Source organism: Oryctolagus cuniculus, chromosome 13 (assembly GCF_051225735.1).
Source record: "Oryctolagus cuniculus isolate XC-2025 breed Fujian yellow rabbit chromosome 13, ASM5122573v1, whole genome shotgun sequence".
Lineage (NCBI taxonomy): Eukaryota > Metazoa > Chordata > Mammalia > Lagomorpha > Leporidae > Oryctolagus > Oryctolagus cuniculus.
Window position 1 is genome coordinate 29,072,147 of NC_142879.1, and position 20,336 is coordinate 29,092,482.

Sequence of the window (20,336 nt, forward strand, 5' to 3'; positions counted from 1 at the left end):
CCTGTGTAATATTTCAGCTTTTTGAGGTTGCAAAATGGGAGAGATGTCAGCTGACAAAGGCTTAGGATAGGGACTTGCAGAATAGGAAATAATGCAAAACTTCTCAGAAGGCTGCATGGGTCCTAGAAGTTTGTTAAGGAACCACGTGGTTCATAGGATCTGATTTTTTTTATACCCCCTCAGCTGCAGGAATTGTTTGCTTCCTACTGCTGCACATTGCAGGCACTGCTTCAACTACACCTGCTGTCACCCAATAACTGCTTGTGTTCCTCTTTTCCCCTTTCTTCTTTTAATATCAAGGTTTCTGCTAACTTTAGGATTGAACTCACACCTTCTGTTAGCTTCTGGATGGCTTTGTTTTTCTTTTGCTTTGTGTCTCTCTTCTGCCTGACAACTATCTATCTATATGACTATGCTTTTAGTGGTGAACAGAGGATTGGGTTGTGTTAGCCGTTGCCATGGAGAACAGCATGTTCCCAGTCACTAGGTAGCTTTCTTGGAAGTGTTAAGGTTGTGTTAGGTCAATTGTCTTCCGTGGGTTATTGATTTTGTGTAAAATATTAGACCTACATGTTTCAGCACATGGAGACCCAGACAAGGGGTCTTCAAAAAGTCCATGGAAAAACCATGCATGAAATTTGAAAGTTCTTTGAACCAAAATGTGAGTATGACGGGAAACCTGCAGAAGTGTGCTGTGGTCATGGCACCTGTTCTGAGGATTCTCAGCAAGTGGCAGTCTAATTGCAACCATGTTTCGTGGTTTTCCCTATGGGCTGCGTAGATAAGTTCCATACAAGAAATAATACATTCACGTTTTGACCTAGCTTCACTATGCAAGCTGTGAGAATTGTGCTCACGTGTATGGTTGTCTATTTCTGCTGTAACAAACTGACACAAACCTAGTGGCCTGAAACAAGAGAAATGGACTGTTCTACAGTTCTGTAGGTTGGAAGTCTTATGTGGGTAGCACTGATTGAAAAGGTGCCAGGAGAGTCATGTTCTTTTCCAGAGCCTCCAGAGGGCATTCTGCTTCCAGGATTTTCTAGGTTTTAGGTAGAATTCAGTTGCTTGCAATGGCAGGCATGAGAACCTGTTTCCTTGCTGACTATTGGCTGAGGGCATTCCGGCTACTAGAGGCTGCCCGCATTTCCTGGCATGTGGCCTCTTTCTCCATCTTCAAAGTTAGTAATAGTCAAGTTCACTTCACAGGCCAAATCTCTTCTGCTGCCTCTTTCATCTCATTTTCCTGAACGATCCTTCTATTCTTTTTAATTTTAAAGATTTGTGGGCTTAGAATGGGCCCACCAGGATGGTCTAGGACAATTCCTCCTTCTCAAAGTAAGGATCTTAATCACACTTGAGAAGTCCCTTTGGCCATATAAGCCAACATATTCACAGGTTCTGGGGATTGGAGAGTAGACGTTAGGGGGCTGGTGCTGTGGCGTAGTAGGCTAAGCCTCTGCCTGCAGCCCTGGTGTCCCATATGGGCACTGGTTTGAATCTCGGCTGCTCCTCTTCTGATCCAGCTCCCTGTTGACAGCAGCAGAGGATGGCCCAAGTGCCTGGGCCTCTGTACCTGGCTCCTGGCTTCGGATCAGCCCAGCTCTGGCCATTGCGGCTGTTTGGGGAGTGAACCAGCAGATGGAAAGCCTCTCTCTCTCTCTCTCTCTCTCTCTCTCTCTCTCTGTCGCTCCCTCTCTCTATCTGTAACTCTGCCTCTCAAATACATAAATAAATCTTAAAAAAAGAAAGTAGGCATCTTTGGTGGGGCAACATGATTCTGCCTATCAAACGATTTTTTGACTTGTGCTTATCTTGACCATAACAAATAAAAATTCTTCAAAATCCGTTTTCCAGTTCTCAAAAATTCTTCCTCTAATATTCTTAAAAATCCTGATCTTTTCTTCATTTGACTTCCTACAGCACTTATTGGTACTAGCACATTTTGTCATATGACCTTATCACACACTTTAAAAAAAATGTTCTGTTTCTATTTTTGAAGAACATGTAATACTTGTACTTTTAAAAAGAACTTGATAATTTTTGCCATTCGGTGTATATATTCCATCATTTCCTCAGTGAGATTGTTTTTGGAGGAAATTCATGCATCTTTTGAATTCTTCACAGCATGCCCTGACTTCTGGGCACATGTGAGCTGTTCAATAAATATTTAAAATATTATATAAGCAGATTTTGGGGGAAGGGAGCCTAATGGAGATTTGATACCAGAGATGACAATCATGTCATTGATGTTTTTACCCCCAACACAGCTGCCAAAGTACTCTTAATAGTATTCCCAATTCCCCTTTCTTACTGTGGCAGCCAGAACTGGTTAGAATTTAAATCACTCCAATAAGCTCTTTCAGAGGCAGTAGGATCTCTCCTTTTAGATTTTATTCTTTCTGTGAAAGAATTCTCCAACTGACCACGCAGGAATGGTTAGAATTCAGGAAACCTCTTGGATAAAGATCATATGATATGATTTCATTAGATTCTAGTCTCCGAGATGAGAGAGCAGCAAGTTCAGAGTCAGGTTTGGTGGTGAGAATCTGTCGCTCTTCTTTTCTTCCAAAGTCCAAAGCATATGTCCATAAAGACAAGACGAGATAAACTTATCTGTGTTCTCAAAGGACCCAACAACGGTCCAGGGATCTGCTGCTACAAACAGTGCTTTCAAGCAAGGACCAAGCTGAAGTTGCCCATTGAGCAATGGACCCATCATGTGCTGGCTTAGCCCTTCTCTTGCACACAGAAAGCTGCAGGAGGGCAGGTGCTGAAACAGGTCTTTCTGGGCTTTTTGCATGGAGAAGGAAGCCAGGATCCCTGACAGACATGGAGGCAGGAGCCTCCTGATTTGGGCAGCTTATTGGTCATGCGACCCACAGTCACACTGTGACTTCTGCTCTCAGAGAGGAGAGTCCTCTTCCTAAGGAAGAAGGGGTAAATGGGGCGAGGAGAGAGGCTGGGTGTTTCATTCCCATTCCCACTGTACTTCCTGGGAAGTGGAACTAAAGCCCCGCCCCCCCACTCTCTTGTGGATATGTGAAGGTGATTATTTTGTCAACTCTCTCCCAGTCTAGGTTTGTCTGATGTTTCTCAAGATAAGATTCAGGTTTTGTACTTCTCGCACAAATGATGTGTCCTTTTCAACACATCCTATCAGGGAGTAGATCTGTTACCACTGATGATGTTAATCTGATCATTTGTTTAGGTGTTGCCTGTTGGGTGTCTGCTGTAAAGTTATTTTTATATTTGAATTTGGTAGAGTAAGGGAAATACTTTGAAGGGAAGCTAAAATCCCATTCTCCCTCAAAGTTTTGCCCACTACTTTTCAATTCCATTGATCATTCTTGTCTGTGACAGATATTATTGTGATGTTTGCATGGTGAATTTTATTCCCCGCTCTTCTTTCACAATCATTAATTGGAATTCTATAAAAGAGAGATACCTCATATCCAATTTATTTACTTATTCAAGAATTTGTTTCCATAGGTACTCATGGATGTTTATTTATCCTACAATTTATCTATGGAAATGCTATCATTTTTAGGTACTCTTGGATGTTTGTTTATCCTACAATTTATCTGTGGAAATACTATCATTTTTTTTTGATTCAAATTGTTCCAGACTTGACAATAGACATTTTCTTCTGGTTGGCTTCTCTATCCCTTTGACTTGCCACATTCTTTTTCTTTTTCTTTTTAAATCTTTTGTTTAATGAATGTAAATTTCATAGGTACAACTTCAGGAATATAGGAATATTCCCCCATACACGCCTTCCAACCCCCACTCCCGTCCCACCACCTACTTCCTCTCCCATCCCAGTCTTCATTAAGATTCACTTTAGTTTATATACAGAAGACCAACTTTATACTAAGTAAATATTTCAACAGTTTGCACCCCCCCAACACAATGTATAAAGTACTGTTTGAGAACAAGTTTTGCAGTTAATTCTCATAGTACAACTCATTAAGGACAGAGGTCCTACATAGGGAGTAAGTGTACAGTGATTTCTGTTGTTAATTAAACAATTGACACTCTTATTTATGACATCAGTGATCATGCCACATTCTTTTTCACACACTTCCTTATTTTCCATTTATTTATTTATTCTTATTTTTATTTTTTAAACTTTTATTTTTTATTTTTTTTAACTTTTATTTAATGAGTATAAATTTCCAAAGTACAGCTTATGGATTACAATGGCTTCCCCCCATAACGTCCCTCCCACCCGCAACCATCACATCTTCCGCTCCCTCTCCCATCCCATTCACATCAAGATTCATTTTCAATTATCTTTATATATAGAAGATCAATTTAGTATACACTAATTAAAGATTTCAACAGTTTGCACCCACACAGAAACACGAAGTATAAAGTACTGTTTGAGTACTAGTTATACCGTTAATTCACATAGTACCACACATTAAGGTCAGAGATCCTACATGGGGAGTAAGTGCACAATTCAATCCCATCAAGGTGGCATGTACCAATGCCATCTCACTTGTCAAAGTGATTAGTTCCAGTTCATAATTGATCATAATGATAGGATTAAGAGTCAAATGGATCACATTTCCTTTTATTTATTTGAAAGCCAGAGTTACAGAGAGAGAAGGAGAGGCAGAGAGAGAGAGAGAGAGAGAGAGAGAAGGAGATCTTCTATCCTCTGGCTTACTCTGCAAATGTCCAAATGTCCAAAGCAGCCAGGGTTGGGTCAGACCAAAGCCAGGAGCCAGAAACTTAATCTGGGTCTCTCACGTGGGTGCAGCGGCCCAAGCACTTGGGCGATTTTCCACTGTTTTCCCAGGTGCATTAGCAGAGAGCTGGATCAGAAGTGGAACAGCTGGAACCTGAACCAGAACCCATATGGAAGGCTAACATTGCATGCGGTGGCATAACCTGCTACCCCACAGTGCTGACTTCCACTTCTTTATTTTCTAGCATCACAAGATGTTCCAGATTTATGCTTTATTTTCTCTGTTCTAGCCCTGTATCAGCCTCTCTTTTAAGGAAACTTTTGCCTTTCCTTGCCTTGCCTTGCTGTGCCTTTCTTTTCCTTTATATTTTTAGAGGATGGTATTTAAAAGACAAAGATCTTGACAATGAGTACACTCATTGTTACTTGGGTACCTTGGATTCCAGGCCCTCTTGGTGGTTATTGTATAAATACTAACTCACACATCTACTTTATTTACTCCTATATTTTCTATCCACATCAGTATTAAAAACTACAAGTTTGTTCTAATATTTTGGATCCCAAACTCCACAAAGTTCCTTCTAACTTCCTTATTTGTAACTTCTTTCCCCTATAATGAGAAACTTGGTTCTCACTATGCATAATGCATTTGCTTACTCTTTTCCCCCCAGAGATTTAAGATGCTACCTTTATCATTGCTAAATGACCACATATATTTGTATCTACTCTTGAACTTTTAGCCTATTCTACACTGTTTTTTTCTATTCATGTGCCAGTACCACACTGTTATAATTTCTGAGGTTTTAATGTCTGGGAGGGTGAGTTCTTTTCTGTAGTTTTATTTTTCAGTGTTTTCCTTGCTATTTTTTAAATTTTTCCCTCAGAAACCTTTTATTTAAGATATACAAACTTCATGCATTTCATGAACACAACTTTAGGAACATAGTGATTCTTCCTACTGTGCCCGCCATCCCACCCACACTCCCACCCTTCTTTCTCCTTCCTTGCTTATTCCCATTCTTATTTTTTACTAAGGTCTATTTTCAATTAACTTTATATACATAATATTGACTCTATAGTAAGTAAAGAGTTCAACAATTAGTATGAAAAAAAATAACGTTCCTCAACAGTTGAGACAAGGGCTGTTCAAAGTCATCTTCCCCTAGACTAGAGCAGTAAGCTCCTTCTGTATGCTGCCATCTTGTAATCGTCTCTCTCTCTCTCTCTCTCTCTCTCTCTGATTTATTTATTTGTTTGAAAGGTAGAGTTTAGTGAAAGAGAGAGAGTGCGAGCGATCATCTTCTATCTGCTGGTTCATTCTCTATTTGGCCACGATGGTCGGAGTTGGACCCGTCTGAAGCCAGGAGTTTTTTCCAGGTCTCCCATGTGGTCACTGAGGCCCAAGGGCTGGGGCTATCTTCCACTGTTTTCCCAGGCACATTAGCAGGGAGCTGGATCAGAACAGACTAGATTCGCACTTGAGCCCACATGGGATGCTGGTATCGCAGGCTGTGGGCTTTACCCACCATGCCACAACACTGGCCCCAGCTATTCTTGCATGTTTATTTTTCTAGTTATCAACTTGATATTAAATAGCTTTATTGGTATTGTGTTGACTTGATTAATTTATGGAAAAGGACATTTTTAATGTTGAGTCACCTATCTAAGAACAGGGCATGTTGTTCCATTTGTTAAAGTCTTCTTTTGTTCCCGGCAGGAGGTCTGGTATGTCTGTGATGATCTGAGCCAACTCTTGGTTATTTACTTTCCTCGTCCCCTCCCCACACATGTCCTGTGTCCTGAGCAATGCCCTTGCTGGCTCTTCCTTCTCTCTGGCTGGCCTCACAGCACCTCACACACTTTGGGGGTTGGAAGAGGAGGTAGCTGGTTGTTACAGGCTGAATGGAACCCCATCCCCTAAAGAAACTCCTATATGTTGAAATCCTCACCCCTAATCTTTGACTGTGATTGTATTTGTAGGGTCTTTACAGAGGAGATTAAGCTACAGTGAGGTTGTTAGAGTGGGCCCCATTGTAACGTGACTGATTTCCTTATAAGCAAAAAAATTTAGAAGCTGATACAAGAGGAAGATAACTTAATGACACAGGAGGGATAGTGACCATCTGGAAGCCAAGGAGAAAGCCCTGGAACAAATCCTTCCCTCCTGGCCTTCAGAAGGGTCCAATCCCATGGATACCTTGACTTTCCATCTCCAGAACTATGAGAAAATAAATTCCTATTGGTACTTTGTTAGCACAGTCTTAGTGAAGTAATGTAATTGTCCAGAGAATATTTACTTTCATTAAGAAAACAGCTCTATTGATTAATTAATGATCAGTGCTTCTTTGCAAACTGCTCTCCTGAGACAGATATTTTAGACTGATTAAACGTACTCTGAGTCTCAATATTGCTGTCACCAAATCAGCCAATATACATGACCAATAGCTTCAAGCAGTGTCCTCCGGGATTTTAGCAATGGGGCTTTATTAGTCTATAACTCAGCTTAATCTCTATCTTGGGCCTCATGACTGCTTTGTGTCAGGAAACTTGTTGATTGTAGTTTTGATTAATTTTTTCAGATTAAGTTCATTGGAGGGCTTTTTCTCCTCCTTTTGCCCAGGGAAGAAGTTCTATGGGTGGCAGCAGCATAACTAGGGTGGCTTGGAGCTAGGCTCCTGCTGAGGTGGCATGTCATCACTGGTCTCTAGTTCCACGGCCCACCCCTTCCACTGAGTTGTCCACCAGTCATGACTACAGGACCCTCTCATGTCTTTGCTGGATATCGCTTTCTCTCAGCTACTTCCTGTGGTCTGTTCCAGATACTTCTCCAAATTACTTCTCTCATGATGGGCTGTTGCTGAGGGAGAACCAGGAAGGCTGCCTGAGAACTTTGCTGTCCCAGATAGCAGATAAGGGCTGTTTCTATTTCAACCCACAGGTACTGGCACCATCGCTGAACTCTCTCTTACATTGCATCAGCTTCTGACAACTCACCTGTCTTTTGCTCCAGCCTCTGCTCTGATGATGAGCTTTGCAGGGCACTGACTAAATCCCCAAAGGAGCTCCACCTATGCCCCATGCCTGCCCTGGACTTGTTCCTTGTTGACATGAAGCGTGGAGCACTGTGAAATTCTGCTTGACTCTCTATATTTCCAACTTGGAAGCAATAGAACATTAGTGCCGCTGGGGTGAACCTTTGATAATATGATGTAAGAACTAATGAATGGTGTGTTTTTATTTTTTTTTTCTATCCTCTTCCTCACACTCACCCCAGCAGAAGGTCTGAGATCCATTTTATCTGACTTCCCAGAGATCAGTTTGGAAACATGTGGAAACCAGTCATGTCTTGCTGTGGCTGGCTTGAGAGTGTGGCCACTCATCTGTGGGGAGCAACTTGGACTAGACTAAGTTACTGGAATTAAGACTTATTCTATGCATCTGCTCTCCCACAATATGGCGCTGGGAGAGAAGAAAACAGCTTCTACACAGCTGCCTCCAGTTCAGTCAATAAACTGTAGGACTTGCTCCTGATTGGAGGAGAGCAGCATACTCGGCGTGTGGGTAGCAGAGTTGGGATTGGCAGAGGAGGACTATAAAGGAGGAGAGAGACGGCATGCACCAGGAACATCTAAGGGGAACATCTAAGGGGAACACCTGTGCAGCCCCCGAGAGAGCCGGCTGGCGGTGTGCCGCTCCCCTGCGGAAGTGGGGAAAGTGGCTAGGGGGAACCGCCCTTCCACGGAGGTGGAAGGGACAGTAGCCAACCCGGGAAGAACCAGCAGCAAACCCGGGGAGGGCCGAGCAGACGAAAGAACAGCGCAGGGCTTAGTGTCGTTCCTCCACAAAGAGGGGGAGCGACATAATGGTGCCGTGACTCGGATAGGAAGCCTAGGACGGATAGGAAATTTAGGAGGGAAGAAACGGGAAGAAATGGGAAAATACCGGAGAGAGAGACTAGCAAACAGCCTAGGAAAAGCCGGACGAAAAAGGTGCCGGAAGAAGCTATTGAAAGCCTAGGCATAGACTCAGATACGGACTACGGGGGGAAGCTGGGAGAAATCTCTAAGGGCGAAAGCGAAAGTGAAAGCTAGAACAAACAGACTTGGATACGGACTGTGGGGAGAAGCCAGGAGAAATGAGGGAGGAGTATTGTTGGAGGAAAGCTTGGGGAAATATACCGGGTAGAGAAAAATTTTAGGGAAATTGAAGTCGCGGGGGGGCAGGCCGAGGCGGAGACGAAAGCCACTTTGGGATTCTCAAGTTAGCCCGGGAGCGGAAACGTGAGCTGGGTTGAATTCGCCAGGTTAGCCCGGGGAACTTAGATTGAATACTAGTGGCGGAGACGTGAGCTGGGGCTGTGTGACTCGCGGAGGCTGCCGTGCGCAGAGAGAGCGTGCGGGGCACAAGTAGATAGGGAACGCTGGGCTAGTGCGAGACCGCGGAGTGTGCGCGCGAAGCCGAGCCGCGCAGAGCCGCGAAGCCGCGCAGATAAGAGAAGCGGGCTGAAGCGGCTCAGCCGGGAAGCCGCCGAGAAGCAGCCTCGGGGCGGGCACCGGGAAGCTGCAGGGATAAGAGAAACAGAAGTTTAGAAGTAAAATGAGAGAAATAGGAATGTTGGTAGACAGACGTAAAATGGGAGAGATAGGAATGCCCGGAGATATAGAGAAAAATAAAGCCTCCCCTCAACATGGCAATGAGAGAGCTTGGATTCGGTCTGCCTGATTAGTGAGGCGATGAGCACCTGCGGGCGGCTAGCAGCTTATGCACCGCAGGTCACCGAAGACAGGCACGTTATTAACATCAATAGTCTCCCCACAATACGGCAATGAGAGGGCTTGGATTCGGTCTGCCTGATTAGTAAGGCGGTAAGCACCAGTAGGCAGCTCGACCAGAGTATGAGCTGCAGGTCACCGAAGATAGGCACGAATCAACACCAATAGGCCTCCCCACAATATGGCAATGAGAAGGCTTGGATTCGGTCTGCCTGATTAGTAAGGCGGTAAGCACCAGCAGGCGGCTCGACCAGAGCATGCGCTGCAGGGCACCGAACACAGGCACACATCAGCGCCTAAAAACCTCCTCACAACATGGCGAAGAGAGGACCCGGATTCGGTTTGCCTGATTGATAGGACTTGTAAGAACCTGTGGGCAACTCTAGCAAGTAGAGCAGAGTGTGTGCCGCGGGGCACCGAAGACAGGCGCGTATCAACGCCAAAAAATAAAAAGAAAGGGGGATCTGTGGGGAGCAACTCAGACTAGACTAAGTTACTGGAATTAAGACTTATTCTATGCATCTGCTCTCCCACAATATGGCGCTGGGAGAGAAGAAAACAGCTTCTACACAGCTGCCTCCAGTTCAGCCAATAAACTGTAGGACTTGCTCCTGATTAGAGGAGAGCAGCATACTCGGCGTGTGGGCAGCCGAGTTAGGATTGGTGGAGGAGGACTATAAAGGAGGAGAGAGAGACGGCATGCACCAGGAACATCTAAGGGGAACATCTAAGGGGAACACCTGTGCAGCCCCCGAGAGAGCCGGCCGGCGGTGTGCCGCTCCCCTGCGAAAGTGGGGAATGTAGCAGGGGGAACCGCCCTTCCACGGAGGTGGAAGGGACAGTAGCCAACCCGGGAAGAACCAGCAGCAAACCCGGGGAGGGCCGAGCAGACGAAAGAACAGCGCAGGGCTTAGTGTCGTTCCTCCACGAAGAGGGGGAGCGACATAATGGTGCCGTGACTCGGATAGGAAGCCTAGGCAGGGCTTAGTGTCGTTCCTCCACGAAGAGGGGGAGCGACACTCATCCTCTTTTTTTGCTTGACTTCCAAGTCCCTCATTCAGATCTTAGTACTTCCTAAAAAGTAGGGGCAAATAGACTATCTAAGCCTCTGCCTTTTTCCTAGGGCTTGGCTTGCCTCTATGGGTGGTGCTAGGGTCATGACTTGACTCAAATTCTTGTTGTAAGCAGGAGCCATAGATGACATGTCAGACCTCAGAGTATTCTCTGATAAAGAATGAGGAAGCCACAGTTAGTCACGATTTCTTGGGGGGTTCAATCTTCATTGCATTAACTCCCTGACCCTTTCTCTTGCTCCAAGATGAGTCCTGTCAGCCGGCGCTGTGGTTCAATAGGCTAATCCTCCACCTTGCGGCGCACCGGGTTCCAGTCCCGGTTGGGGTGCTGGATTCTGTCCCAGTTGCCCCTCTTCCAGGCCAACTCTCTGCTATGGCCCAGGAGTGCAGTGGAGGATGACCAAAGTGCTTGGGCCCTTTATCCTCATGGGAGACCAGGAGAAGCACCTGGCTCCTGGCTTTGGATCAGTGCAGGGCGCCGGCCGCGGCGGCCATTGGAGGGTGAACCAACAGCAAAAGGAAGACCTTTCTCTCTGTCTCTCTCTGTCTCTCTCTCTCACTGTTCACTCTACCTGTCAAAAAAAAAAAAAAAAAAAAAAAGATGAGTCCTGTCACCATTGCGGACGCCCCTGAGTGTATCACCGGCCACCCCCCTCAGTGATCCTACATCAGAAGGGAGGCTTTCTTGTAATTGGGGTATTTCCATTTGGGTCACTGGCTAAGGATGCATGTAAAGGAGTCACAGCTTAGTTATTAAAACTTCTTAGGAGGCCGGGGCCGCGGCTCAATAGGCTAATCCTCCACCTGCGGCACCGGCACACCGGGTTCTAGTCCCGGTCAGGGTGGCGGATTCTGTCCCAGTTACTCCTCTTCCAGTCCAGCTCTCTGCTGTGGCCCGGAAGTGCAGTGGAGGCCAAGTGCTTGGGCCCTGCACCCTCATGGGAGACCAGGAGAAGCACCTGACTCCTGGCTCCAGATCAGCGCAGTGCAGCAGCCGCAGTGGCCATTGGGGAATGAACCAACGGCAAAGGAAGACCTTTCTCTCTGTCTCTCTCTCTCACTGCCCACTCTGCCTGTCAAAACAAAAACAAAAAGCAAAAACAAAAAAACCCAAAAACCTCTTAGGAGACAATGGTTACTTAATATTAGGAATCAAAACAATTTTTTGTTTGAATCCAATGGTCAGCACAAGCTTCTCATTCATTAATTCTAAGTAATATATTCCAGATATTTCCAAAAGTGAGATAATAATAAAAACATTATTTAATGATTTCCTGTGGAGATGGATAGCTGCTGTCTTTGTATGATGATCATAAAAAGAATTTAAAGAACTCTCTTACAGCACTTGGTTTTCTTACATAACGTCTCTTCTTAATTGTCATTTTACTTTTTGAAATTGTAAGTTTCCTACTTTGTGTTTGAACATTGTGAACTGCCTAACACATTTTTTAAAAATAGAAGGATTTTAAATAATAAATACATAATAATCTGAAACACTGCACAGGTTAGGGTAAGCCATTTCTACAATTCTTTCTATAATAAGGGTGCCAGATTGTCCTGAGTCACAGGCAGGGTGAGCCTTCCTGCATTGTGGAAATACATGTAGGGAAACAAAAAGCATCATGGAAAGGCATAATGGTTGCCATCTCTGTTCCCACCATGTCTGAAATAGAATCTCCTGCCAAGACTTCTCACGAACTCTATCTCGTTTACCAAAGTGCCTGGGCAATGTTCTCGTTTATACACAATCTCTGGTCTCTTCTACCCCTCATCCCCTCACAGTCTATCCCTCTCAGAAAAGTAGTACATCCATTCTTCTGATTACCCTGGGAAGGCCCCTGGAGCCTTATTTGATTCTTCTCTTTTACTCATCTTCCACATATGATCCATAGTAAGTCTCTTCAGACGCAGATGCAAACCTTATCCTGAAACTGTCCCTGCTCTATGAGCTTCACCACCACCACCCTGGTAAGAGGCACTGCCATTTCCTACTTGGATTATTATTTTCTAACTGGTTTACTTAATTGTGTCTTGTTTTTTTTCAGAAAATTCTTAACAGATTAAGCAACCTATTAAGATATAAGGTCAGATCTTGTCACTCCTTGGCTCCAGTCCTCTGTTCCAAGCTCTCCAAGAGCTGCTTCTTTGTCTGACCAAGAGTAACAATGAGACTTTACAGTAGTCCATTGAGTTTCCATGATCTAGCTGCCCACCGACTTTGTCAATCTATTGCTCCATTGTAGCCACACTGGTTCTTGCCATTCTCTGAACATGAAGTTCACAACTCAGGGCTTTTGCACATGTTCTTCCTCCCACCTGAAACACTTTCTCCAAGTATTGTCATGTGGCACTCCCTTATTTTTTTTTAGTCTTTTACCCATGGAGGAATTTTCTGGTCAACCTAACTTTGCAATGTTCACCAAGACTGTATCCCATTGCCCTACTTAAATTTTTCTCCAGAGCACTTAGTCATCACTCACAAATTATGTTCATTTCCTCAGGATACCTTAAGAATGTGCCATAAACTCAATGGCTTCCAATCACTGGAATTTATTCTTTCACACCTCAGGGGGTCAGAAGTTTAAAATCAAAGAGTCAATAAGATTGGCTTCTTCTGGAGGTTCTATAATTCTCTCCTGGCTTCTGGTGACTGGCAATCCTTGGCATTCTTTGGCTTAGAGCTGCATCAGTCCGATTTCTGCCCGTACTTTCATATGATGATCTTGCTATTTTTCTGTGTCTTTGTGTCCAAATTCCCCTCTCTTTATAAGGGCAGTAGTTGTGTTGGATTGAAGACACATTCTTACCCAGCATGACTCCATCTTAACTTGACTACATCTGCAGAAGATGCTATTTCCAAGCAACATTACACTCACAGGTTGTAGATAGATGTGAGGTGCTGGGGGGAATATCCAACCCAGCATACTAATCCATTAATCTGATCTATTGTCTCTTTCCTTATCCAGATGGTAAATTCATGGGAACTTAATTCATACTACATCCCCCATGCATACACTAGTCCGAGACCCATAGTAAGACTTAGTAATAATTGTTAAATAAATAAGCCTTTTGGTTGGTGCTATGACTTGGCTATGGTTTGAGTGTCTCCACAAAGCATCATGTGTTGAGATTTAATCCCTTCTGTACGTTATTAAGGTGGGAGCAATCCAACCATGTGTTTAATGACAGAACCTTTTGGCACAATTAGGATTAGATAAAATCAACAAGATGGAGACTCCATGAGTGAACCCACATGGCTTTATTATAAGGGGAAGAGAGACCAGAACATGCACACGCACGTATGTATGTGTGCCTGTGCTCCTTGCCTTCCCATGCAATGCTCTGTGATTCCCTGGGACTCCGTCACAAGAAGACCAGATACAGCATCTTCATCTTGGACCTCCAGAACTGTGAGCCAAATAAGCCTATTTATAAAGTTACCTAATCTATGCCATTTAGTTCTGAGCAATAGAAAACTGACTAAGACAGTGGTCAGGCTAGATTTCATTTTGATGTTAGATTTTTAGATAATATTGCTGCAGGAAGTGCCCATTGTATTATAAAGGTGTCCGTTTGTCTGGGAAGTCTACTGTTTATTCTATGATTCCACCCTTCAGCCCCACTCAGATCTACTCACAGCCTTTGGACTAGCCTCTAAGCACCTCTGAGACTCTCTAAAATAGAAAATTATCTCTGTTGTAGAAGAGTCTGATCCCTATGAATAAATGCACCACATCTGCGGAGGACCACTCTTTTAAGACCATTCTAATGTCACTTGATGATAGAGGGCACTAAAGAAACTTCTGTGTGCTTCTGCCTTTTCTGATTCCCTGGATACTAGAAAATCAGGCAGTCCAAGAAAAATATTTAAAAACAAAGCAAATAAAAGTCCCTGACATACTTTTGACGTCAAAGCAAAGCTCTACTCACATTTAATACCAGTGTGTAACTCTTTGGTGCAGATGAGTCAACAGCCACTAAGTTAGCAGATAAAATACACTCCTCATGTCTCAGCATGAGCCTCCCAATCCCATTAAAACGATGCAACTCCAAAACATGTGTTTTCTTCTCAGCTAATGGAAAATACATCATTTTACTAGCAAAGGTTGGTTTCACTGATTGTTTTTTAAAGAAGATTTTATTTATTTATTTGAGAGGTAGAGAGTTACAGATAGAGAGAGGGAGAGACAGAGAGAAAGGTGTTCCATCCACTGGTTCACTCCCTAAATTGAAGCAACAATTGGAGCTGGGCTGAATCAAAGCCAAGAGCCGGGATGTTTTCTGGGTCTCCCACATTGGGTGAAGGCCCCAAGGACTTGGGCCATCTTCTACTGCTTTCTCAGGCCATAACAGAGAGCTGGATCAGAAGTGGAGCAGTCAGGACTTGAACCGGTGCCCACATGGAACTTGGCATCACATGTGGAGGCTTAGTTTACCATGCTACAGCACCAGCCCCGGTTTCACTGATTTTTGAAAATTCAACAGAGCCTTTTAGTTTTCTGAGACAAATCTCTCAATTTTATTATTTGGTATTATGAGATCTTCATTTGATTGGGATTGGAAGAGCATTTTTGTCACTGATGTCAATCTCACTCGATAGGCAGTTGTTTAGTGAATTGCTAAAGTCGTGGAAATCTCAGGACCTAATATCTTCCTTCAGCGTTCTCTAGTTTGGCCAGAAACAAGCAGAGAAGCTCTCCTTTTTCAAAACTCCCAGTTGTGTGATTGATTATCTTGGAATTCTCCTCCCCTAGCTGGGAAGTGCAGGCAAAAGAATGGAGAGAAAGAGAAGAGGAAGCACCATGGCACATTTTGCCTATGAGTTCTCTGCAAAGGACCTCCTCTTTTGTTCAGTTGACTGCCATACCTTATTCTAGATACAATGGAGGACAAACCAAAGTTCCTGCTCTCTCTATGCTATAGGAAGTACATAAAATAATAAGAAAAAGTGAAAATATATGATATATTAGATGATGTTAGCCTCCAAGAACAATAAAACAGTATGGGAGGGTTTACAGTTATATGTTATGTAAGATGGCTTTCCTAGGAGGGAAGGTCTCTCTGACAATAGGAACATTGGTGTGCAAGCCTATGGAAACTGAAATTGAAGCATTGATGCTGGAACTTCCCAAGCAGAGAGATAGTAAGTACAAGGGCTTAGAAGTCAAAGTATGCTTGGTTTGTTTGTGGAAGAAGAAAAACAGTGGCATGGCTGCAGCATCATGACCCAAGGGAAGATTAGGAGAGATGAGTTTCACAAGGTGAGTGTGGGTGCAGATCAGGAGAGACCTCCTGAATAAGCATAAGGTCTTTGTTTTACTCCAAAGGTCCTGGGAAGCACTGAATTATTTTGAGGACAGGAATGGCATGATGCGATGAACTGCATAAAGCTCACTCTGGTGCAGGGGAAAAATAGACTCTCTGGGGCTATAGGGGGCAGCTGGAATACCAGTGTGATAAGAAAGGTTGTGATGTGTTAACTGAATGTCTATTTTTTCCTTTCTTATTTAGAGATTACTTGATTACTCATTTCTTAGATAGAAAAATGCCTCTACTTCTCCATCTTCCTTGCATGTGGGAGGCCTTGTGACTAATCCTGGCCTATGATGTGCAACCAGAAGTTGTTGTGAGAGGCTACAGCAGTGCCGTTTAGAGGCTGCCATCTCTGCTGGCACAGGCGTTTGCCCACTGTTTCCCTTCTTCTTGTCTTAGATCCCATGCATATAAAGGCTGGAGCTGAAAGAGGCATCAGTAGGGAAATACAACTTAAAAGCACAATGATAAACCTCCTCACACCTGTAAGAATGGCTGAAATTTGAGAAAAACGATTATATTAAGTGCTGATGAAGAGGTGGAGCAACTGGAATTCTCTTGCATTGCAGGTGGAAATATAAAATACTGCAACTCTACTAGAAACTTTGAAAGTTTTCTTATAAATTTGAACCTACTCTTACTGTATGATCTATCTATCTCGCTTTCTAAATGTAAGCAACCACTTTTAGATGCTTTATATATAATCCCTCCAAAATGAGAACAACTCAAAAGTCTTTCAGGGAGTGAAGGATAAACTGTGGTGTGTCCATGCAATGCAGTATGATGCAGCAATAAGAAGAAAGAACCACTGATCATGCAACAACTAGTGTGAATCCCAAATGCATCTTGCTAGTGAAGATCCAGACACAAAAGACAATATGCTGGAAGATTTTATTTACGCAACCTTTGAGAAGAGGTGAAACAGTAGAGATGGAAATGAGGGGAGTAGAGGCAACAGTGAGGGAGGGGTTGAGTGCTAAGAGGCTGCCAGAGAGTGTTTTGGAGGGCAGTGTCACTGTTCTGGATCATGGTTGTGATGGATGTACCCCTTTATGCATTTGCCAAAACACATAGAGCTGTCCATCACAGTAGTACATATTACAGTTTTTAAATCAAGAATTAAAATTTTAAATCATGAAGAAACAAAGACTGGGAACATCTGTCTAAATCGGCCCCTTGCTTCAGAAGAATAATCCATAATAGGAAAATAAGGTCATCTTGATTCCTGAGGCTCAGGGCTGTGATTCCGATAACTTCATGCGTCCTCATGGATCCAGAGCCTGGTTCCCACTTTTTTTTTTTTTGACAGGCAGAGTGGACAGTGAGAGAGAGAGACAGAGAGAAAGGTCTTCCTTTTTTCCATTGGTTCATCCCTCAATGGCTGCTGCAGCTGGTGCGCTGCAGCCGGTGCACCGCGCTGATCTGAAGCCAGGAGCCAGGTGCTTCTCCTGGTCTCCCATGTGGGTGCAGAGCCCAAGCACTTGGGCTATCCTCCACTGCACTCCTGGGCCACAGCAGAGAGCTGGACTGGAAGAGGGGCAATTGGGACAGAATCGGCTCCCCGACCAGGACTAGAACCCAGTGTGCTGGCGCCGCAGGTGGAGGATTAACCTATTGAGCCGTGGCGCCGGCCAGTTCCCACTTTTAAAGTGCTTGCGTGAGGAAAACAATTCAGGGAACAGGATTGTCTGAGAAATGTTTAGGTGTACTTTTCCCTGTCTTAGTATCTGCTGCTGAAGACATCTGGAGAGGCTTAGCACTGACCAAGATAAGCCATGTGTTCAGCTCCTTCTTTTTCTAGTATGTAAATGGTAATATGCCACATGAATTTCCCTGTAACAGTTGTTATGGGGATAGCACAGGGATAAAATATCAGAACTGTTTTGTTTGATTCTAGAAATGTCTTTAAAGAAACATTTTTTAGTTTTTATGTAGTAATAGCTTTGAAATCCTAGGTTAGTTTTTTTTTTTTTTATTTTATTTATTTGAAAGCGTTACAGAGAGAGGTAGAGACAGAGAGAGAGGTTTTCCATCCACTGGTTCACTCCCCAAATGGCTGCAATGGCTGGGGCTGTAGCTGATCTTAAGTTGGGAGCCAGGAGCTTCTTCTGGGTCTCCCACAAAGGTGCAGGAGCCCAAGGACTTAGGCCATCCTCTGCTGCCTTCCCAGGCATCTCAGCAGGAAGCTGGTTCAGAATGGAGCAGCTGGGACTCGAACCGGCACCCATATGTGATGCTGGGGCTTTAACCTCCTGTGCCACTGAACTGACCCTTCTAGGTTAGTTTTGTTGTTAGATATGTAAATGATTTGGGAGGAATACAAAGTATGTCAAAAAGTTTGCAGAAAATGGAATCGAAAATGAGTTTATTTTGGTGCGAAAATATTGAAATCCTTGCATAGTTTTTCTGTGAGATGCATTTTCCATGAACGTTTTGAAGATCCCTGCTGTTTAGCACTGGGGAGCAGATCTACTGAGATGCTGAAATCCTACCGAGGGACAGAGAGCTGCTGCATCTGAACCAAATAAAGCCACGGCCTGCTTTGAGCACCAAATGTCCTGCACTGTGAATCTCTTTCCTTACACCGATTCCTCCCATAATTTCTCTTTCCAGGGACATGCTAAGAAAGTTTCACACTGAAAAGGACACAGATAATCATCCTGTAATTCTCTGTCTTACCCTGAGCTACACAGGCTCATTCTCCAGGACATCAGTGAGGCCAGGGCTGGTTGAAAGAACAGGGAACACCAAAAATGTCAGCGATACACAACAGACTTTATGTTTTCATGGGGTGCAAATTTTACAGGGAAAAAAAATGCCTCCTGGCCGGCGCCGCGGCTCACTAGGCTAATCCTCCACCTAGCGGCGCCGGCACACCGGGTTCTAGTCCCGGTCGGGGCGCCGGATTCTGTCCCGGTTGCCCCTCTTCCAGGCCAGCCCTCTGCTGTGGCCAGGGAGTGCAGTGGAGGATGGCCCAGGTGCTTGGGCCCTGCACCCCATGGGAGACCAGGAAAAGCACCTGGCTCCTGGCTCCTGCCATCGGATCAGCGCGGTGCGCCGGCCGCAGCGCGCCGGCCGCGGCGGCCATTGGAGGGTGAACCAACGGCAAAGGAAGACCTTTCTCTCTGTCTCTCTCTCTCACTGTCCACTCTGCCTGTCAAAAAAAAAAAAAAAAAAAAAAAAAAAAAAAAAAAATTAAAAAAAAAAAATGCCTCCTGGGGAGGGAAATGCTGTAAGTGTCAATCAAAGTGCTTTTTACTACATGGGCTGTCAATCCACGTGCGTTTCCTACCAGGACTTTCTCTGTCAGAGGCTAAATGGCTGCTGTGTTACTTGCTGAGATGGGTCTGTAAGTTTTGTGAGGGTGCCCTCTGTGGCTGTGACATCATGGTAGTCAAAGCCAGCCTCCAGCGGACCGTGCTCTCCTAGTGGTCTTTATTAGTGTAAGCCAAGGTAGAGATTAAGGAGGGACAGGAGACATAAATATTCAGAAGGGCCCAAAGCCCCTCTTGATTATTCTTGAGCCAGCCAGAGGCCCTACATAACGGTGGCATCTGGAGTTTTTATTAGGCTGCTAAGTGGTTCAATATTCTATTTTTGAAGCGATTCCTTGGCCTGTTGGGCAGTAGTGGCGTTCCGGCCCCCAGTCGTCATCTTTTCCAGCTGTGCAAGTACAAAGCTTTCCAGAAGGGTGGGGTTGAGGGAAAAAGAAGGTAAGAGGGGCCGGGCTGTGAAAACCCTACCACCAGTGTTGATGGCTGCTTCAGATTCCTTCCTCTGTGACCTGAAATACACCTGACACACAGAGGGCCTGAAAATAGACTTAGGGAGAATGAAATCCAATGATATTTGCTAAGTTGTGATTCCATACAGGAATAGTTTCCACATGCCATCACTTGAGATGAAGTAAGAAGTGTTTACAGAAAAGAGGAAGTGTGTGTTTTGTAGAGTATAAATTCTCCTGTGTCCCCAACTTTCCCTGCCCTACCGACTTTCCTCATTCATCTTCGCTGAGACACAACCCCTTCCCCGTTTCTGCAGCAGCCGTTCCACTGCAGTCTCTTGCTTCCACTCTCGTCCATTTTGCACGGTGCAGCCCTGTTCATCTGTTGACAGGCATTGAGGGTGATTCCATGCCATAGCTATTGGGAATGATGCTGCAGTCAACATGGGCTTGCAGATACCTCTCTGACACACTGATGTCATTTCCTTTCGATATATACTCAGAAGTGGAATTGTTGGATTAAATGGCAAATCTATTTTTAATTATTTGAGAAAATTTTGGGCTGTTTTCCATAGTGGCTGCACCAATTTACACTCCCACCAATAGTGTGTAAGAGTTCCCTTTTCTCTACATCCTCTCCAACACTTTTCATCTTTTGTTCTTATGGGAATAGCCATTCTAACAGGTGATATCTCATTGTGGCTTTGATGTGCAAAAAACCCAAGACTTTATCATGGCTTATGAGGCCTTGACTTAAA

At 44.3% G+C, this 20,336-nt stretch overlaps 1 pseudogene; it reads right to left on the reverse strand.

Moving 5' to 3' along the window:
* Window positions 1–7,775, reverse strand: part of LOC100343490 (tubulin alpha-1B chain pseudogene) — a 47,864-nt pseudogene extending 40,089 nt beyond the window's left edge.
* Between the last annotated feature and the right edge of the window lie 12,561 nt (window positions 7,776–20,336).